Genomic DNA, 15937 nt, shown 5'->3' on the forward strand with positions numbered 1-15937 from the left:
TGGATTCCTTTGCTAAGGCAATTGCTCCAGTGTTGTCACAAAAGATTTTCAATGGACCTGATGCACTGGGTATTACACCTAGATCGGATATGAACTCCTTCATCCAGACTCCTTCATGTGCTGCTTCCGAAGCAGCTATGTACTCCTCTTCACACGTAGATCCCGCCACGGCGCTTTGCTTGGAACTGCACCAACTGACCGCTCCATCATTCCATATAAATACGTATCCAGTTTGTGACTTAGAGTCACCCGGATCAGTGTCGAAGCTTCCATCGACGTAACCATTTATGACGAGCTCTTCATCACCTCCCTAAATGAGAAACATATTCTTGGTCCTTTTTAGGTACTTCAGGATGTTCTTGACCATGGTCTAGTGATCCACTCCTAGATTACTTTGGTACCCCCCTGCCAAACTTATGGCAAGGCACACATCAGGTCTGGTACACAGCATAGCATACATGGTAGAACCTATGACTGAGGCATAGGGAATGACTTTCATTTTCTCTCTACCTTCTGCAGTAGTCGGGCTTTGATTCTGACTCAATTTCACACCTTTTAACACAAGCAAGAACCCTTTCTTTGACTGATCCATTTTCAACTTCTTCAAAACTTTATCAAGGTAGGTGCTTTGTGAAAGTCCTATTAAGCGTCTTGATCTATCCCTATAGATCTTGATGCCCAACATATAAGCAGCTTCACCGAGGTCTTTCATTGAAAAATTCTTATTCAAGTATCATTTTGTGCTATCTAGAAATTCTATATCATTTCCAATCAATGATATGTCATCCACATATAATATCAGAAATGATACAGAGCTCCCACTCACTTTCTTGTAAATACAGGCTTCACCATAAGTCTGTATAAAACCATATGCTTTGATCACCTCATCAAAGCGTATATTCCAACTCCGAGATGCTTGCACCAGTCCATAGATGGATCGCTGGAGTTTGCACACTTTGTTAGCACCTTTAGGTTTGACAAAACCTTATGGTTGCATCATATACAACTCTTCTTTAAGATATCCATTAAGGAATGCAGTTTCGACTTCCATTTGCCAGATTTCATAATTATAAAATGCGGCAATTACTAACATGATTCGGACTGACTTAAGCACCGCTACGGGTGAGAAGGTCTCATTATAGTCAACCCCTTGAACTTTTCGAAAACCTTTCGCGACATGTCGAGCTTTGTAGATGGTGACATTACCATCAACATTCGTCTTCTTCTTGAAGAACCATTTATTCTCAATGGCTTGACGATCATTGGGCAAGTCCACCAAAGTCCATACTTTGTTCTCATACATGGATCCTGTCTCAGATTTCATGCCCTCAAGCCATTTATCGGAATATGGGCTCATCATAGCTTCTTCGTAGTTTGTAGGTTCACCATGGTCTAGTAACACGACTTCCAGGACAGGATTACCGTACCACTCTGGTGCGGAACATGTTTTGTTCGACCTACAAGGTCCAGTAGTAACTTGATCTGAAGTTTCATGATCATCATCATTAGCTTCCTCTCTAGTTGGTGTAGGCATCACAGGAACGAATTTATCTGATGTGCTACTTTACAATTCGAGAGAAGGTACAATTACCTCATCAAGTTCTACTTTCCTCCCACTCACTTCTTTCGAGAGAAACTCCTTCTCTAGAAAGGATCCATTCTTGGCAACAAAGATCTTGCCTTCGGATCTGTGGTATAAAGTCTACCCAATTGTTTCCTTAGGGTATCCTATGAAGACCCACTTCTCCGATTTGGGTTCGAGCTTCTCTGGCTGAAGTATATTTACATGAGTGTCACAACCCCAAACTTTAAGAAACGATAGCTTAGGTTTCTTACCAAACTACAGTTCATACGGTGTCGTCTCAACGGATTTAGATGGTGCCCTATTTAACGTGAATGCGGTTATCTCTAATGCATAACCCAGTGGTAAATCGGTAAGAGACATCATAGAACACACCATATCCAATAAAGTACAGTTACGATGTTCGAACACACCATTACGCTGTGGTGTTCCAGGTGGCGTGAGTTGTGAAACTATTCCACATTGATATAAATGAAGGCCAAACTCGTAACTCAAATATTCGCCTCCGCGATCAGATCATAGAAACTTTATTTTCTTATTACGATGATTCTCAACTTTACTCTGAAATTCTTTGAACTTTTCAAATGTTTCAGACTTGTGTTTCATTAAGTAGATATACCCATACCTACTCAAATCATCTATGAAGGTCAGAAAATAACGATACATGCCGCGTGCCTCAACACTCATCGGACCGCATACATCCGTATGCATTATTTCCAATAAGTCATTAGCTCACTCCATTGTTTCGTAGAACGGATTTTTAGTCATCTTGCCAATGAGGCATGGTTCGCAAGTATCAAATGATTAATAATCAAGTGATTCCAAAAGTCCATCCGCATGGAGTTTCTTCATGTGCTTTACACCAATATGACCTAAACGATAGTGCCATAAATATGTTGCACTATCATTATCAATTTTGCCTCTTTTGGCATCAATATTATGAATATGTGTATCACTACGATCGAGACTCAACAAGAATATACCATTCATCAAGGGTGCATGACCATAAAAGATATTACTCATATAAATAGAACAACCATTATTCTCCAATTTAAATGAATAACCGTCTCGCAATAAACAAGATCCACATATAATGTTCATGCTCAATGTGGGCACCAAATAACAATTATTGAGGTCTAAAACTAATCCCAAAGGTAGATGTAGAGGTAGCGTGCCGATGGCGATCACATCGACCTTGGAACCATTCCCGACGCGCATCGTCACCTCGTCCTTAGCCAATCTTTGTTTATTCTGCAGCTCCTATTTCGAGTTACAAATATGAGCAATGGAACTAGTATCAAATACCCAGGCGCTACTACGAGCATTAGTAAGGTACACATAAATAACATGTATATCAAATATACCTTTGTTCACTTTGCCATCCTTCTTATCTGCCAAGTATTTGGGGCAGTTCCGCTTCCAATGACCACTCCCTTTGTAGTAGAAGCACTCAGTTTCAGGCTTGGGTCCATCTTTGGGTTTCTTCCCGGGAGTGGCAACTTGCTTGCCATTCTTCTTGAAGTTCCCTTTATTTCCCTTGCCCTTTTTCTTGAAACTAGTGGTCTTGTTAACCATTAACACTTTATGCTCCTTCTTGATTTCTACCTTTGTGGCCTTAAGCATTGCGAAGAGCTTAGGAATCATTTTATCATCCCTTGCATATTATAGTTCATCACGAAGCCTTTGTAGCTTGGTGGCAGTGATTGAAGAAATTTGTCAATAACACTATCAACTGGAAGTTCAACTCCCGGCTAAGTCAAGTGGTTATGATACCCAGACATTTTGAGTATGTGTTCACTTACAGAACTATTCTCCTCCATCTTGCAGCTATAGAACTTGTTGGAGACTTATCTCAACCCGAGCATTTGCTTGAAATATTAACTTCAACTCTTGGAACATCTCATATGCTCCATGATGTTCAAAATGTCTTTGAAGTCTCGGTTCTAAGCCGTAAAGCATGGCACACTGAATTATTGAGTAGTCATCAGATCGAGCCTGCCAGACTTTCATAACATCTGCATTTGCTCCTACAGCAGGTTTGTCACCTAGCGGTGCATCAAGGACATAATTCTTCTGTGCAGCAGTGAGGATAATCCTCAAGTTATGGACCAGTCTGTGTAGTTGCTACCATCATCTTTCAACTTAGCTTTATCTAGGAACGCATTAAAATTCAGGGGAACAGTTCTCGGGCCATTGATCTACAACATAGATATGCAAAACTATTAAGACTAAGTTCATGATAAATTAAGTTCAATTAATCAAATTGCTAATGAACTCCCACTTAAATAAACATCCCTCAAGTTATCTAAGTGATACATGATCCAAATCAACTAACCCATGTCCGATCATCACGTGAGATGGGGTAGTCATCAATGGTGGACATCTCTATGTTTATCATATCTACTATATCACTCATGTTCGACCTTTCGGTCTCAAGTGTTCCAAGACCATGTCTGTACATGCTAGGCTCGTCAAGTTTAACCCAAGTATTATGAATGTGCAAAATTGCCTTACACCCATTGTATGTGAACGTAGTCTATCACACCTAATGATCACGAGGTGCTTCGAAATAATGAACTTTGGCAACAGTGCATACTCGGGGAGAACACGTTTATCTTGGAATTTGGTGAAGGGATCATCTTATAATGCTACCGCCGTTCTAAGCAAAATAAGATGCATAAAGGATAAACATCACACGCAATCAACATATGTGACATGATATGGCCATCATCATCTTGTGCTTTTGATCTCCATCTCCAAAGCATCGTCATGATCTCCATCGTCACCGGCTCAACACCTTGATCTCCATCATTGCGTCGGCCTCGTCTCACCAACTATTGATTCTACAACAATTGCTAACGCATAGCGATAAAGTAAAGCAATTACATGGCGCTTCCATTTCATACAATAATTAAGAGACAACCCTAAGGCTCTTGCCGGTTGTCGATATTACAAAACATGATCATCTCATACATCAACATATATCACAGCATATCTTGACCATATCACATCACAACATGCCCTGCAAAAATAAGTTAGACGTCCTCTACTTTGTTGTTGCAAGTTTTACGTGGATGCTACGGGCTTCCAGCAAGAACCGTTCTTAACTATGCAAAAACACAACGGTGATTTATCAAGTTTGATGTTTAAACCTTCTTCAAGGACCAGCCGTAGTTAAATTATATTCAACTAAATTAGGAGAAACAGACACCCGCCAGCCACCTTTATGCAAAACAAGTTGCATATCAGCCGGTGGAACCGGTCTCATGTACATGGGCATGTAAGGTAGGTCCGGTCCGCTTCATCCCACAATACTGCGGAATCAAAATAAGACATCGGTGGTAAGCAGTATGACTATCACCGCCCAAAACTCTTTGTGTTCTACTCATGCATATCATCCACGCATAGCCCTGGCTCAGATGCCACTGTTGGAAAAGGTTGCACGGAAAACAAAAAAATTCCACATACACGCACGATCTATCCATGGAGATTCATAGAAATTAGAGGGGAGAGTGTGTCTACGTACCTTCGTAGACTGTAAGTGGAAGCATTTAGTAACGTGCTTGATGTAGTCAAACTTCATCGCGATCCAACCGATCGAGTACCGAACGTACGACACCTCCGCTTTCAGCACACATTCAGCTTGGTGACGTCCTCGCCTTCTTGATCCAGCAAGACGGCGAGGTAGTGGATGAGTTCTGGCAGCATGATGGTGTGGTGACGATGGTGATGATGCTATCTCCGCAGGGCTTCGCCTAAGCACTACAAAAATATGACCGAGGGACGAAACTGTGGAGGGCAGCGCCGCACACGGCTAAGAGATTGTCATGGTTATGTGTGGCGCCCCCCTCCCAAATATATATAGGTGGGGGAGGAGGGAGAAGCCAAGGAGGCGCCCCAATTAGTCTGAATCCTACTTGGGGTCTCCCCCAAGCTGCGCCCCCTTTCCTTTTTAGGTGTGCGGGGAAAGGCAGGGGAGGGAGGCGCCCCCCCCCCTTTCCTTTCTCCCATGAGAAGAGGAAGGCAGGAGGGGCTAGCCCTCCCCCTTTCCTTCCCTAGGGCCGGCAGCCACGGAGATGGGCGCGCCAGCCCCCTTGTGGGCTGGTCTGTCCCTCCTTTGGCCCATTAGGCCCATACACCTACCGGGAGTGTCCGGAACCCCTTCTGGTGACCCGCTGACTACCCGGTGCACTCTGAAACTCTTCCGGTGTCCGAATATCATCGTCCTATATATCAATATTTACCTCCAGACCATTCCGGTGCTCCTTGTCATGTCTGTGATCTCATCCGGGACTCCGAACAACATTCAGTCACCAAATCTATATAACTCATATAACACTATATCGTCAACGAACGTTAAGCGTGCGGACCGTACGGATTCGAGAACTATGTAGAGATGACCGAGGCACCTCTCCGGTCAATAACCAATAGTGGAACCTTGATGCCTATATTGGCTCCTACATATTCTATGAAGATGTTTATCGGTCGAACCTTATGACAACATAATTAATTCCCTTTGTCCATCGGTATGTTACTTGCCCGAGATTCGATCGTCGGTATCTTCATACCTAGTTCAACCTCGTTACCGGCAAGTCCCTTTACTCATTCCATAATACATCATCTTGCAACTAACTAATAGTCACTTTGCTTGCAAGGTTTCTTATGATGTGTATTACCGAGAGGGCCCAGAGATACCTCTCCGATACTCGGAGTGACAAATCCTAATCTCGATCTATGCCAACTCAACAAACACCTTTGGAGATACCTGTAGAGCATCTTTATGATCACCCAGTTACGTTTTGATGTTTGATAGCACACAAGGTATTCCTCTGGTATCCGAGAGTTGCATAATCTCATAGTCGAAGGAATATGTATTTGACAATAAGAAAATAATAGCAATAAACTGAACGGTTAATATGCTAAGCTAACGGATGGGTCTTGTCCATCACATCATTCTCCTAATGATGTGATCCCGTTATCAAATGACAACACATGTCTATGGTTAGTAAACCTTAACCTTCTTTTATCAACGATCTAGTCTAGTAGAGGCTTACTAGGGACATGGTATTTGTTTATGTATTCACACATGTATTTAAGTTTCCGATCAATGCAATTCTAGCATGAATAATAAACCTTTATCATGAATAAGGAAATATAAAATAACAACTTTATTATTGCCTCTAGGGCATATTTTCTTCATATATTGCTTAATATAAATTGTGGAAATTATAGAGTACAATAGGCATTATGTGGAAAAAATTATGAATCTTGTCTTTGACAGTACCCAAGTGAACTATACTAACCCATCTCACATAGTTTCGTTAAGTTTTGTGTGATTGAAGTTTTCAAGTTTTGGCTGAGCTATCGATATGAGGAGAATAAGGAGTGACAAGACCCTAAGCTTGGGGATGCCCAAGGCACCCCAAGATAAAGTTCAAGGAATATACAAGCAACTAACTTTGTGGATGCCCCGGAAGGCATCCCCTCTTTCGTCTTCAACACTATCGGTATACCTTACTTGGAGCTATATTTTTATTCGTCACATGATATGTGTTTTGCTTGGTGCTTATTTTAATTTTACTAGTTGTTTGAATAAAACCATTGGATCTAAAATATTAAATGGGAGAGAGTCCTCACATGGCTATTAAACTAATTGACTACGCATTGATCTTCACTTATATCTTTTTGGAGTAGTTTTGTCATTTACTCTCGTGCTTCACTTATATCCTATGAGTAAATGGTTGAATGAATTGACTATCATAAATATGAAATTATATTTGTTTTATATGCTTATCCCATGGGGAGTAATGACTTCGCATATAAGAAGTATAGGTGGTAAAATTTATTGAAAGTTAGCAAACACCGCATTGGTCACTTGAACAATTCATGAAAGAATATTGAAGGAAGAGAGATTTCACATATAAATATACTATCTTGGACATCTTCTATGATTGTGAGCCCCATTAATTATTTTCAAACTTGAGCAAATTAGTTGAAGTTGAACAAGGAAGACGATGTAATAAGTTATGTTTGGGTATATTTGTATAGAAGTTATATTGTTATGTATCGTCCAACATGTGGTGCTTGCTTAGGGTATTTTTCTAGCCAAAAATTTAAACTAAGTAGAGATATCCAAAAACCCTTAAACTCTGTTTCTTGCCATGAGTGTCCACCATATCTACCTATGGATTGAATAAGATTCTTCAAGTAAGTTGTCATTGGTACAAAAAGCAATAAAAATTGCTCCTAAATATGTAAGATCTTTTATTATAAAGGGAAAATAAGTGTTGTACGAACTTGTGATGGTAAATAAATAAAAGCAATGAACTGCATAATAAAGGTTGCTATCACAAAGGGCAATACAATGTGACGTTCCTTTACATTAAGGGCTTGCATATCCAAAATTAAAAAGTGCATGAAAACCTCTGCTTCCCTTTGCGAAGGGCCTATCTCTTTATTCAAGAGTCAATAGTATTCCTTCTTGTTTCAACCTTAATCATTCTTTAGTTGGCAAGCATCATGTGGTGGGAAAGATCCAAGCATATATGGCCATTCAAATATATTTGATCATAAATTATTATTGTTGACAATTATCTATATGCTAAATAAGTTGGGAGGCTAAACATTAAAGCCCCTATCTTTCTCTATGTTCGATGTATGCTATTAGTTCTAAAAATATGCTTTGAGTGTTAGCAATCATGGAAGACTATATGATAGTTGAATATGTGGAATTTGCTAAATCGGAGCTCTTACATAGACCCTTCCTGAAAGTAAGATGAATTGCAATTGTTTGGTGACTGAGAACATAGTTTGTTAGTTTCTAAGAAACTTTATGGTCTATACTTTAACATGTGAATAGCTTGTTACTTGATCATGAGAAGTTTTATGAGATGAGCTACTGTTTATGATATATAATGATGCTAGAAAAAGTGTTTGGAACTTTCATTGATCAAATTTATGCACTATGCTAGCATTCACACTTCATAAATTATTTCTTTTATCATTTACCTACTCGAGGATGAGCATGAATTAAGCTTGGGGATGTTGATATGTCTCTAATGTATCTATAATTTATGAAGTATTCGTGCCATGTTTACAACACTTTTATATGGTTTTGGTATGATTTGATTAGAACTAACCCGGACTGATGTTGTTTTCAGCAGAACTACCGTGGTGTCATTTTTTTGTGTAGAAATAAAAGTTCTCGGGATGAGATGAAAATTTATGGTGATTTTTTGTAGACCAAAAGAGACCCCTGAAGCATCGAGGAAGGACTAGAAGCTTCATGAGGAAGCCGCAAGCCTCAGGGGCGCGCCCACCCCCAGAGCGCGTAGAGGCGGCTTGTGGGCCCCTCGGGCACCTCCTTGATGTGAGACCGATGTTAGTTTTATTATAAGTACCAAAACCCCTGAAAAGAACCCTAGACGAGAAGTTCCACCGTCACAAGCCTTTGTACCCACGAAAAATCAATCTAGGCCCTCTCCGGCACCCTGTCGGAGGGGGCCATCATCACTGGAGGCCATGGAGGAGGAAGCCGGAGGGGGCCATCATCACCATGGAGGCCAAGGACCAGAGGGAGAACCTCTCCCCATCTAGGGGGGAGGCCATGGAGGAGGAAGCACAAGGGGGAGACTCTCTCCCCCCTCTCTCGGCGGTGTCGGAGTGCCGCCGGGGGAACCATCGCCACGGTGATCGTCTTCATCAACATCACCATCTTCATCACCTTCCTCATCTCTTTTTGGCGGTCCACTCTCCTGCACCCCGCTGTAATCCCCTACTTGAACATGGTTCTTTATGCCACATATTATGATCCAACGATGTGTTGCCAACCTAGGATGTTTTGAGTAGATTTCTTTTGTCTTTTGGGTTGATTGATGATCTAGATTGGTTTGAGTTGTATGTTTTATTTTGGTGTTGTCCTATGGTGCTCTCCATATCGCGCAAGCATGAGGGATTCCTGATGTAAGGTTTGAAATATGTTCATTATTCTCTTATAGTGGGTTGCTAGAGTGCCAGAAGCTTAAACCCGAGTAAGGGGGTTGTTTGCGTATGGGAGCAAAGAAGACTTGATACTTTAATGCTATTGTTGGGTTTACCTTAATGATCTTTAGTAGTTGCGGATGCTTGCTAGAGTTCCAACCATAAGTGCATATGATACAACTAGAGAAAGTATGTTAGCTTATGCCTCTCCCTCATAAATAATGATTATCGATCTTGTTAACAATTGGCTAGGACAATTCCGCACACCGGTCCATCATTATTCCACACTCGCTATTTGTAATATATTCTAACTTTATGATAGCGACACCTATTTTTATATTTTAATTCTCCGATATCATGCAAAGCTATCCTCTTGATACCCACAACATAGTTTTATTTCTTGTTTCTAGACGGAAGCAAATGTTCAGTGTACGTAGAGTCGTATCAGTAGCAGATGGTACTTTAGAGAATATTGAGCTTACCTTTAGCTCCTTGTGGGTTCGACACTCCATACTTATCACTTCCAGCTTTGGAAATTGCTACGATGATTCCTTGTACATGGGGATTATCAACAGGCGACGAGATCTGTCGGAGGGGATTGTGCGTGCGCAACCTCCATGGTTACAGGGGACGGTTGGGAGGCTTCCATTGCAGCGAAGAATGGCTGGGGAAGATGGACCTAAGCGGTGTGGAGGGGCAATGGCGACCGAGGAGGGGGAGCGGGAATGGCCGCGCAAAAATTTCCCTCGCGCCAAATCTCTCTGTGGATAGGGGGTAAGCTTGGGTCGGCCTCCCACCTGGTGAATCTAAAGGTTGAGGGCGAACTTTTGCCATGCCCCGCAAAAAAAATTACGGGTCGGACGCGTTTGCGGGGTCTGATCAGGCAACATTTTCCGCGTGGACCCATATTTTGGCAGTTATTTTGTGGGTCGCGGCATTATCCGGGGTCTACTAGAGATGCTCTTAGTCATTCAGGTGATACTTGAAGCAGACGATCAAAATTTGGAGCCCTTTTACTCCTATCCTACATATGAGTCAAAATCTAGTCATGTTTGCTTGCGCGCCGCCCTATCTCCCAGCTCTGTGTCGTGCGCTCGCTCCTTTCCTCCTACAGTCCGCCACATCTGACTTCTAGTCTCTGCGATGGTGAGCACTTGCAGTGGCACCGACTAGCTCTCACTCCTTCGGCGTCCCTGCTCCGACACCCACCACACCCTCAGTCGAGCTTTTTCGCCTTCCACCTCATGTGGAGAGATGGGCTTTCCATGTGTCACGCCCACCAACAAGGCTGAGCTGGTGGCGCTTGCACCATCTCCATCCCCAGCAGTCGCCATCTCGGCACCCCAGCTTCCAGGTCTAGGGAGGAAAATATGGGTGTAAAGGCCTCGCGTCCTCCTTGCCCGCGAAGACGACCATTGCTCTAGCGTTGATGCTCTCCACCCAAGCTTGCGTTGTCCGCAGTCATTCCCTCTGTTAGCGCCTGCACCGGCTTGCTGCTGCCGCCCTTAGCGTCGAGGCCTGTTCACACAGATCTCGCAGCAGAAGCTCTGCTGCCTCCACCTAAGGCGCACCTTGGCCCCTCCTGCGGGTAGCTACGTGCCCTTGCCCATATGGATGTGGGGCTGGCTCCTCAGACGCTGCTGCTATCTTCCATGTGGGTCATGCCGGTGTTTGTGACGGATGAGCCGACATGCTGGGAGCTTGTCCAATCCCGCCGCATGCGTCAGGCTCTTCTATCCCTTACTTTCAAGCATCATCAGCGCGCCCCTCCGTGGATGTGGCTCAGGAATAGGTGTTTCTTCTACTTTGGTAAAGGCCATCAGGCTTTTAAGTGTAGGGATCTGATCCGGTGCATTCAATGCTTCCGATCAGGTCATCATGCGAGGGATGGATGCCAGCCAACATCATCACCTGCTGCATGTCCCCCTTGATCAGCGGCTCCTTCTGCATGTCCTCCTCAATCACTGAATCTTGTTGTATGTCCTCCTCGATCGATGGCTCATTCTTGGGCTTCCATTGTTGTGTTTCCAGTAGCAGTTGAGATCGGCAACCCCCCAGTAGCCCTAGTAGATGTGGTGCTCGAGTCTTCTTTTGGGGTGCATGAGGATTTGCCGCGCTATGATCTTCAAGGCTTTACTTCCTCACAGCTGAAGGAGGCGGTCCTACCTCCGCGGGAGGTTGTTGTTGCCATATAAGACTCGTTGGTGTTAGTTGGGAGCTTCCTGGAGCGGGTAGAGGTTCCTCTGGAAAGGCTCCTTCTCATGTCGGCTCCTATGGGTGAGAGTGTTGGTGGCCACATCGATGAACATGGTGCTAGGCTCTTCAAGTGTTTCTCCCCTCATGTTGGAGTCAGTTCTTCCTCATTGTCTGCCTTGCCCTCTGTGTCATCTACTGCTGGGGGAGAGGCCATCACCATGGTTGTTGCCCCTGTGCTGCAGATCATGCCTGAGCTTCAACAACTATGTGTGAGACCTGCTTCGCCTCTATCCGTGGAGCATATGGGAGTCAACTCGCTGGCGACCTCGTTTGAGGGACATGATCTGCCTCTGTTATGTGAGCATCTAGAGGTGCCTGACTCCATCATGTTGGTAGTAACTATGCATGATGATGTTGAGTTGGATGAACTTGGGAGGGCTAATGTTGAGCATCTAGAGGTGACTGAGTCCATCGTATCGGTTGTAACTGTGAATTTTTGAGTTGGATGAACTTGCGAGGGCTGATGTATATGTTTTGCATGTTCCCACACTTTTCAGCTGAGCATCTCAACCCCTCTTAATAGTTCGGTGATCCTGTGACTCAAAGAAACTAAAACAAAAACTTCGAGTCATCGGAGAATCACACATTCTCCCTTTAAAGTGGGGGTCAACCATCTCCTTCAAATAATCTTGAGGGACCAATAACTTGAGACAAACTTAGTAGTTGTCATTAGTCCCACTAACCACATGTCCGTCACACCAAAACACCATTTAGGGACAAATGCACTTTCAGCGCCCCTTCATCTTCTCTCTCCGCCCTTTCTTATTGAGTCTGTCGGATTTCGGGTTCCGGGAGACCCTTGAGGTTCGAACACTGGGGGCGCCCGGAGATTTCACCCTCTGCCTACTTGCTCCTCGCCAAATTGCTAGGATCTAAACTACGAACAGAACACACAAGGGACACAGGATTTATACTGGTTCAGGCCACCATTGTGGTGTAATACCCTACTCCAGTGTGTGGTGTGGTGGATTGCCTCTTGGGCTGATGATGAACAATACAAGGAAGAACAGCCTCGCGAGGGTCTGTTCTTGGTTGGTGCTACTTGGTTCAGGCTCTTGGATTCTCGATGCCACTATCTCTCTGTCTCTCTCGCCCCCCCCTCTCTCCTGGGGGTGGCTAGTCCTATTTATAGGCAAAGGCCCTGGGCCTCTTCCCAAATATTGAGCGGAAGGGCGCCAACAATTGGCCATTTTGAAGGGGAACATCTGGTACACTTATGCTGACTAAAGTTGGTCCTCGCATGTCAAAGGCTCTGGTGGTGACGCCTGCTTGGGCTCCACAATGACTTCCTCCCTCCCGTTGGGCCGGTCTTGGTCTTGTAGCACCGAAATGGATGCCTTTGCTTGATTCTCTCGCCTGCGCTTGCTCCCTTTGCACCAAAGAGGAAAGGAGGACACTACGCGGGCTGGCGCCCGACTGGCGCCCCTGGTCGTCATGGCTTGCGTCATGGGCACCTCGTGAGGTACCCCGCCTTGAACTCTCCGCCTCCTTGCGAGCCAGCCTAATGAGGCCGTGCCTGAGGAAGCTCCTTGTCGTCTGCCCCGCGAGGCTTGGCCCCTCGCGAGGGTCTTGAGCTTGTGTTGATGAAGATGGGCCGCGCTGGGCCCCCTTTGATTCACGCCGCAGGTCGCAGGCAGGTAAGTCTGGGGACCCCCGTTCCCAGAACGCCAACAGTAGCCCCCGGGCCCACGGCGCGCCCGGACTTGGCCGAGCAGAGAGGTGAAGGGGCAAGTGCAAAGCATCGCGGGCCCTAACAGCCTGTGGCCTTGGGCGCCGCGTGGTGGTTGATTGGACGTGGGCGCCTCCACTTCCCCACGATGCCTCGGTAACCGCACGGATTCGACAAGCCCCTGCATGCAAAGCTGGTTATGATTACCTGCGATCGTGGAGGTCGACGGTTGGCCTTCGGCGGCTACAAGTACAAAACGGCGCACGCCCTTCAAGTCTATCTCTCCTCGCTTCTCCTTCTTCCTGGTCCTTGATCCATCTTGCTGCAATGGCTCTGATCCGCCGGTTCTCCGCGGCAGAGAAGGGAAAGGCTCCCCAAGAGGATCCTGACCCGCTTCCACCGAAGAAACGGCTTGCCCTCTGCTATTGGAGTGAGGGTGCCCGCCAGGAAGTGCCGAGGCCCTGGTGCGAGCGGCCACCACCGGGGTTCCCACTTCCCTTGTATGCCCATATCGGGGGCTCTAAAGGAGTCGACGCCGAACGCCACGGGTGGTGCCGCCGTCGGCGCCGGCGGGTCATGAAGGTTTGCATCTTTCCCCCTGGAGTCCACGCTGAAGGCTCCTCCCGAGAGTTCGTGCTTCGCGCCGCGCTGCCTCCTAAGTCTTGGATTCGCCTCCCCCCTTTCTTCACCTCCGCCATCCCGCAGGGGGAACCCCTGGGGCTTTGGCTGCAGCACGCCGGCTGCAGCACCCTCGCGACCGGGGCAGAGGTCGCGGTCGTTACCCCGGGCGAGGTCTTCATGACTCGAGGCTGGGGCGAGATCGCCCGGGTCTGCAGAGCAAGGGGCACCCTCGCGATCCATCTGGAGTACGACGGTGCTTCGGTGATGTCCTTCAAGGTCTTCGATGCGGAGGGTCGCCGGCTGGAGTGCTGCCCCGGAAGAGGTGGTCGGGACCCTGCGGCGGTGAGACAGAGGCCAGCCGACCACTCCCTTGGCAGCTCCTCAGGTGATGGGAGCGCTGGAGGATCCAGCGACTCCGCCGAGCTCCTCGCGACTCCGGAGACGAGCGACGACAGCTACGAGCCCCCGAGCCTGCGCCGCTCCCGGAGCAGGGCGGGCTCGTCAGGCCGTCGCCGCCCCTGATCTGGATGGGGTTGGCGCCGGTGCCGGACGGCCCACTATTGATGATGGCGTCTGCCGCGGTGGTCCCTGTAGGTAGGACTCCTTAGGATTCACGTCTTTTGTTCCTGTGAGGAGCCAAGAATGTACCCCGTGGGGGCTTGTAAGATGTTTGTAGCTCCGTTTGTCAATATGATCCTTATTGTGAAGCAGTGCGAGATGCTTATTCCGTCTTAGCTTAGTTTCTTCCTTTCAGACCTCGTGAGGGCTTGATGCTCTGCGCCGACAGGTCCCAGTCCCAAGGCGGCTTCAGCCGTCTCTGGTATGCCAGGTCGCGATGCCGTGGTCAAGGCCAGGAGGTGAGCGGCCCGAGGTCCGGTAAGAGCTCCTGAGTTGCGATGCTTAGGAGGTCCCCCTTAGCGCTCAAGCAGCCATCATCAGGTGAGAAAGGAGAGAAACGTTGCTAACACGGGATTGCATTAGGTGCGTGGATGGTGCTGCGATAACTAGTGTTTTCGGATAGTAACTTATCTCGAGGGTCAGGAAACGCTTCCCGGTGCGGTGCTAGGTCCGTGCCTTGGCCGGCGAGGGGTTGCTCGGCGAGGTCCTAGCGTGCTCCTCCCTCTCGCCTTCGCTCCCCTTTCTTCTCTACGTCCTTGGGTCCCGGCTCTCGAGCGAGTCTCAGCCGTCGCTGGTATGCCAAGTCGCGATGCCGTGGACAAGGCCAGAGGGTGAGGGCTGGAGGGCCAGTAGGAGCCCCGAGTCGCGATGCTCAGGCACCCCCCCTTCAACGTGCAAGCGGGTTGCGCGGACGAGAGTGAAGAAGGCACCGTGAGGGCCTCGCCTGGCAATGCTCCTTGGAGGGACCCTGCAGGCTCATCACAAAAGGAACGAGAGTTCGCCATGGCAAACGACAGTTAGCCGTTAGTTGCTTTGGAGAGGCGACGAGGCACGAAAGGCCTGGCGAGGTGTATTGGGGCACCCGTGAGCCTGCGCGAGACTTACAGGGCCCAACCCCAGGGCGGGTTGCGCCCGTCACTGGGCCTTTCCTTGGAATGTGTTCCTGCAAATTTGGTTAGATGCCGGTGCTCTACATCCTCGGGTCCCGGCTCTCGAGCTGGTCTCAGCCGTCGCTGGCATGCCAGGTCGCGATGCCATGGACAAGACCAGAGGGTGAGTGCTGGAGAGCCGGTAGGAGTCCTGAGTCGCGATGCTCAGGCACCCCCCCTTTAACGTGCAAGCTAGGTTAAATGTCGAAACTCTACGTCCTCGGGTCCCGGCCCTCGAGCTGGTCTCAGCCGTCGCTTGTATGCCAGGTCACGATGCCGTGG

The sequence above is a fragment of the Triticum dicoccoides genome, chromosome 1B (genome assembly GCF_002162155.2).
Source record: "Triticum dicoccoides isolate Atlit2015 ecotype Zavitan chromosome 1B, WEW_v2.0, whole genome shotgun sequence".
Classification (NCBI taxonomy): Eukaryota; Viridiplantae; Streptophyta; class Magnoliopsida; order Poales; family Poaceae; genus Triticum; species Triticum dicoccoides.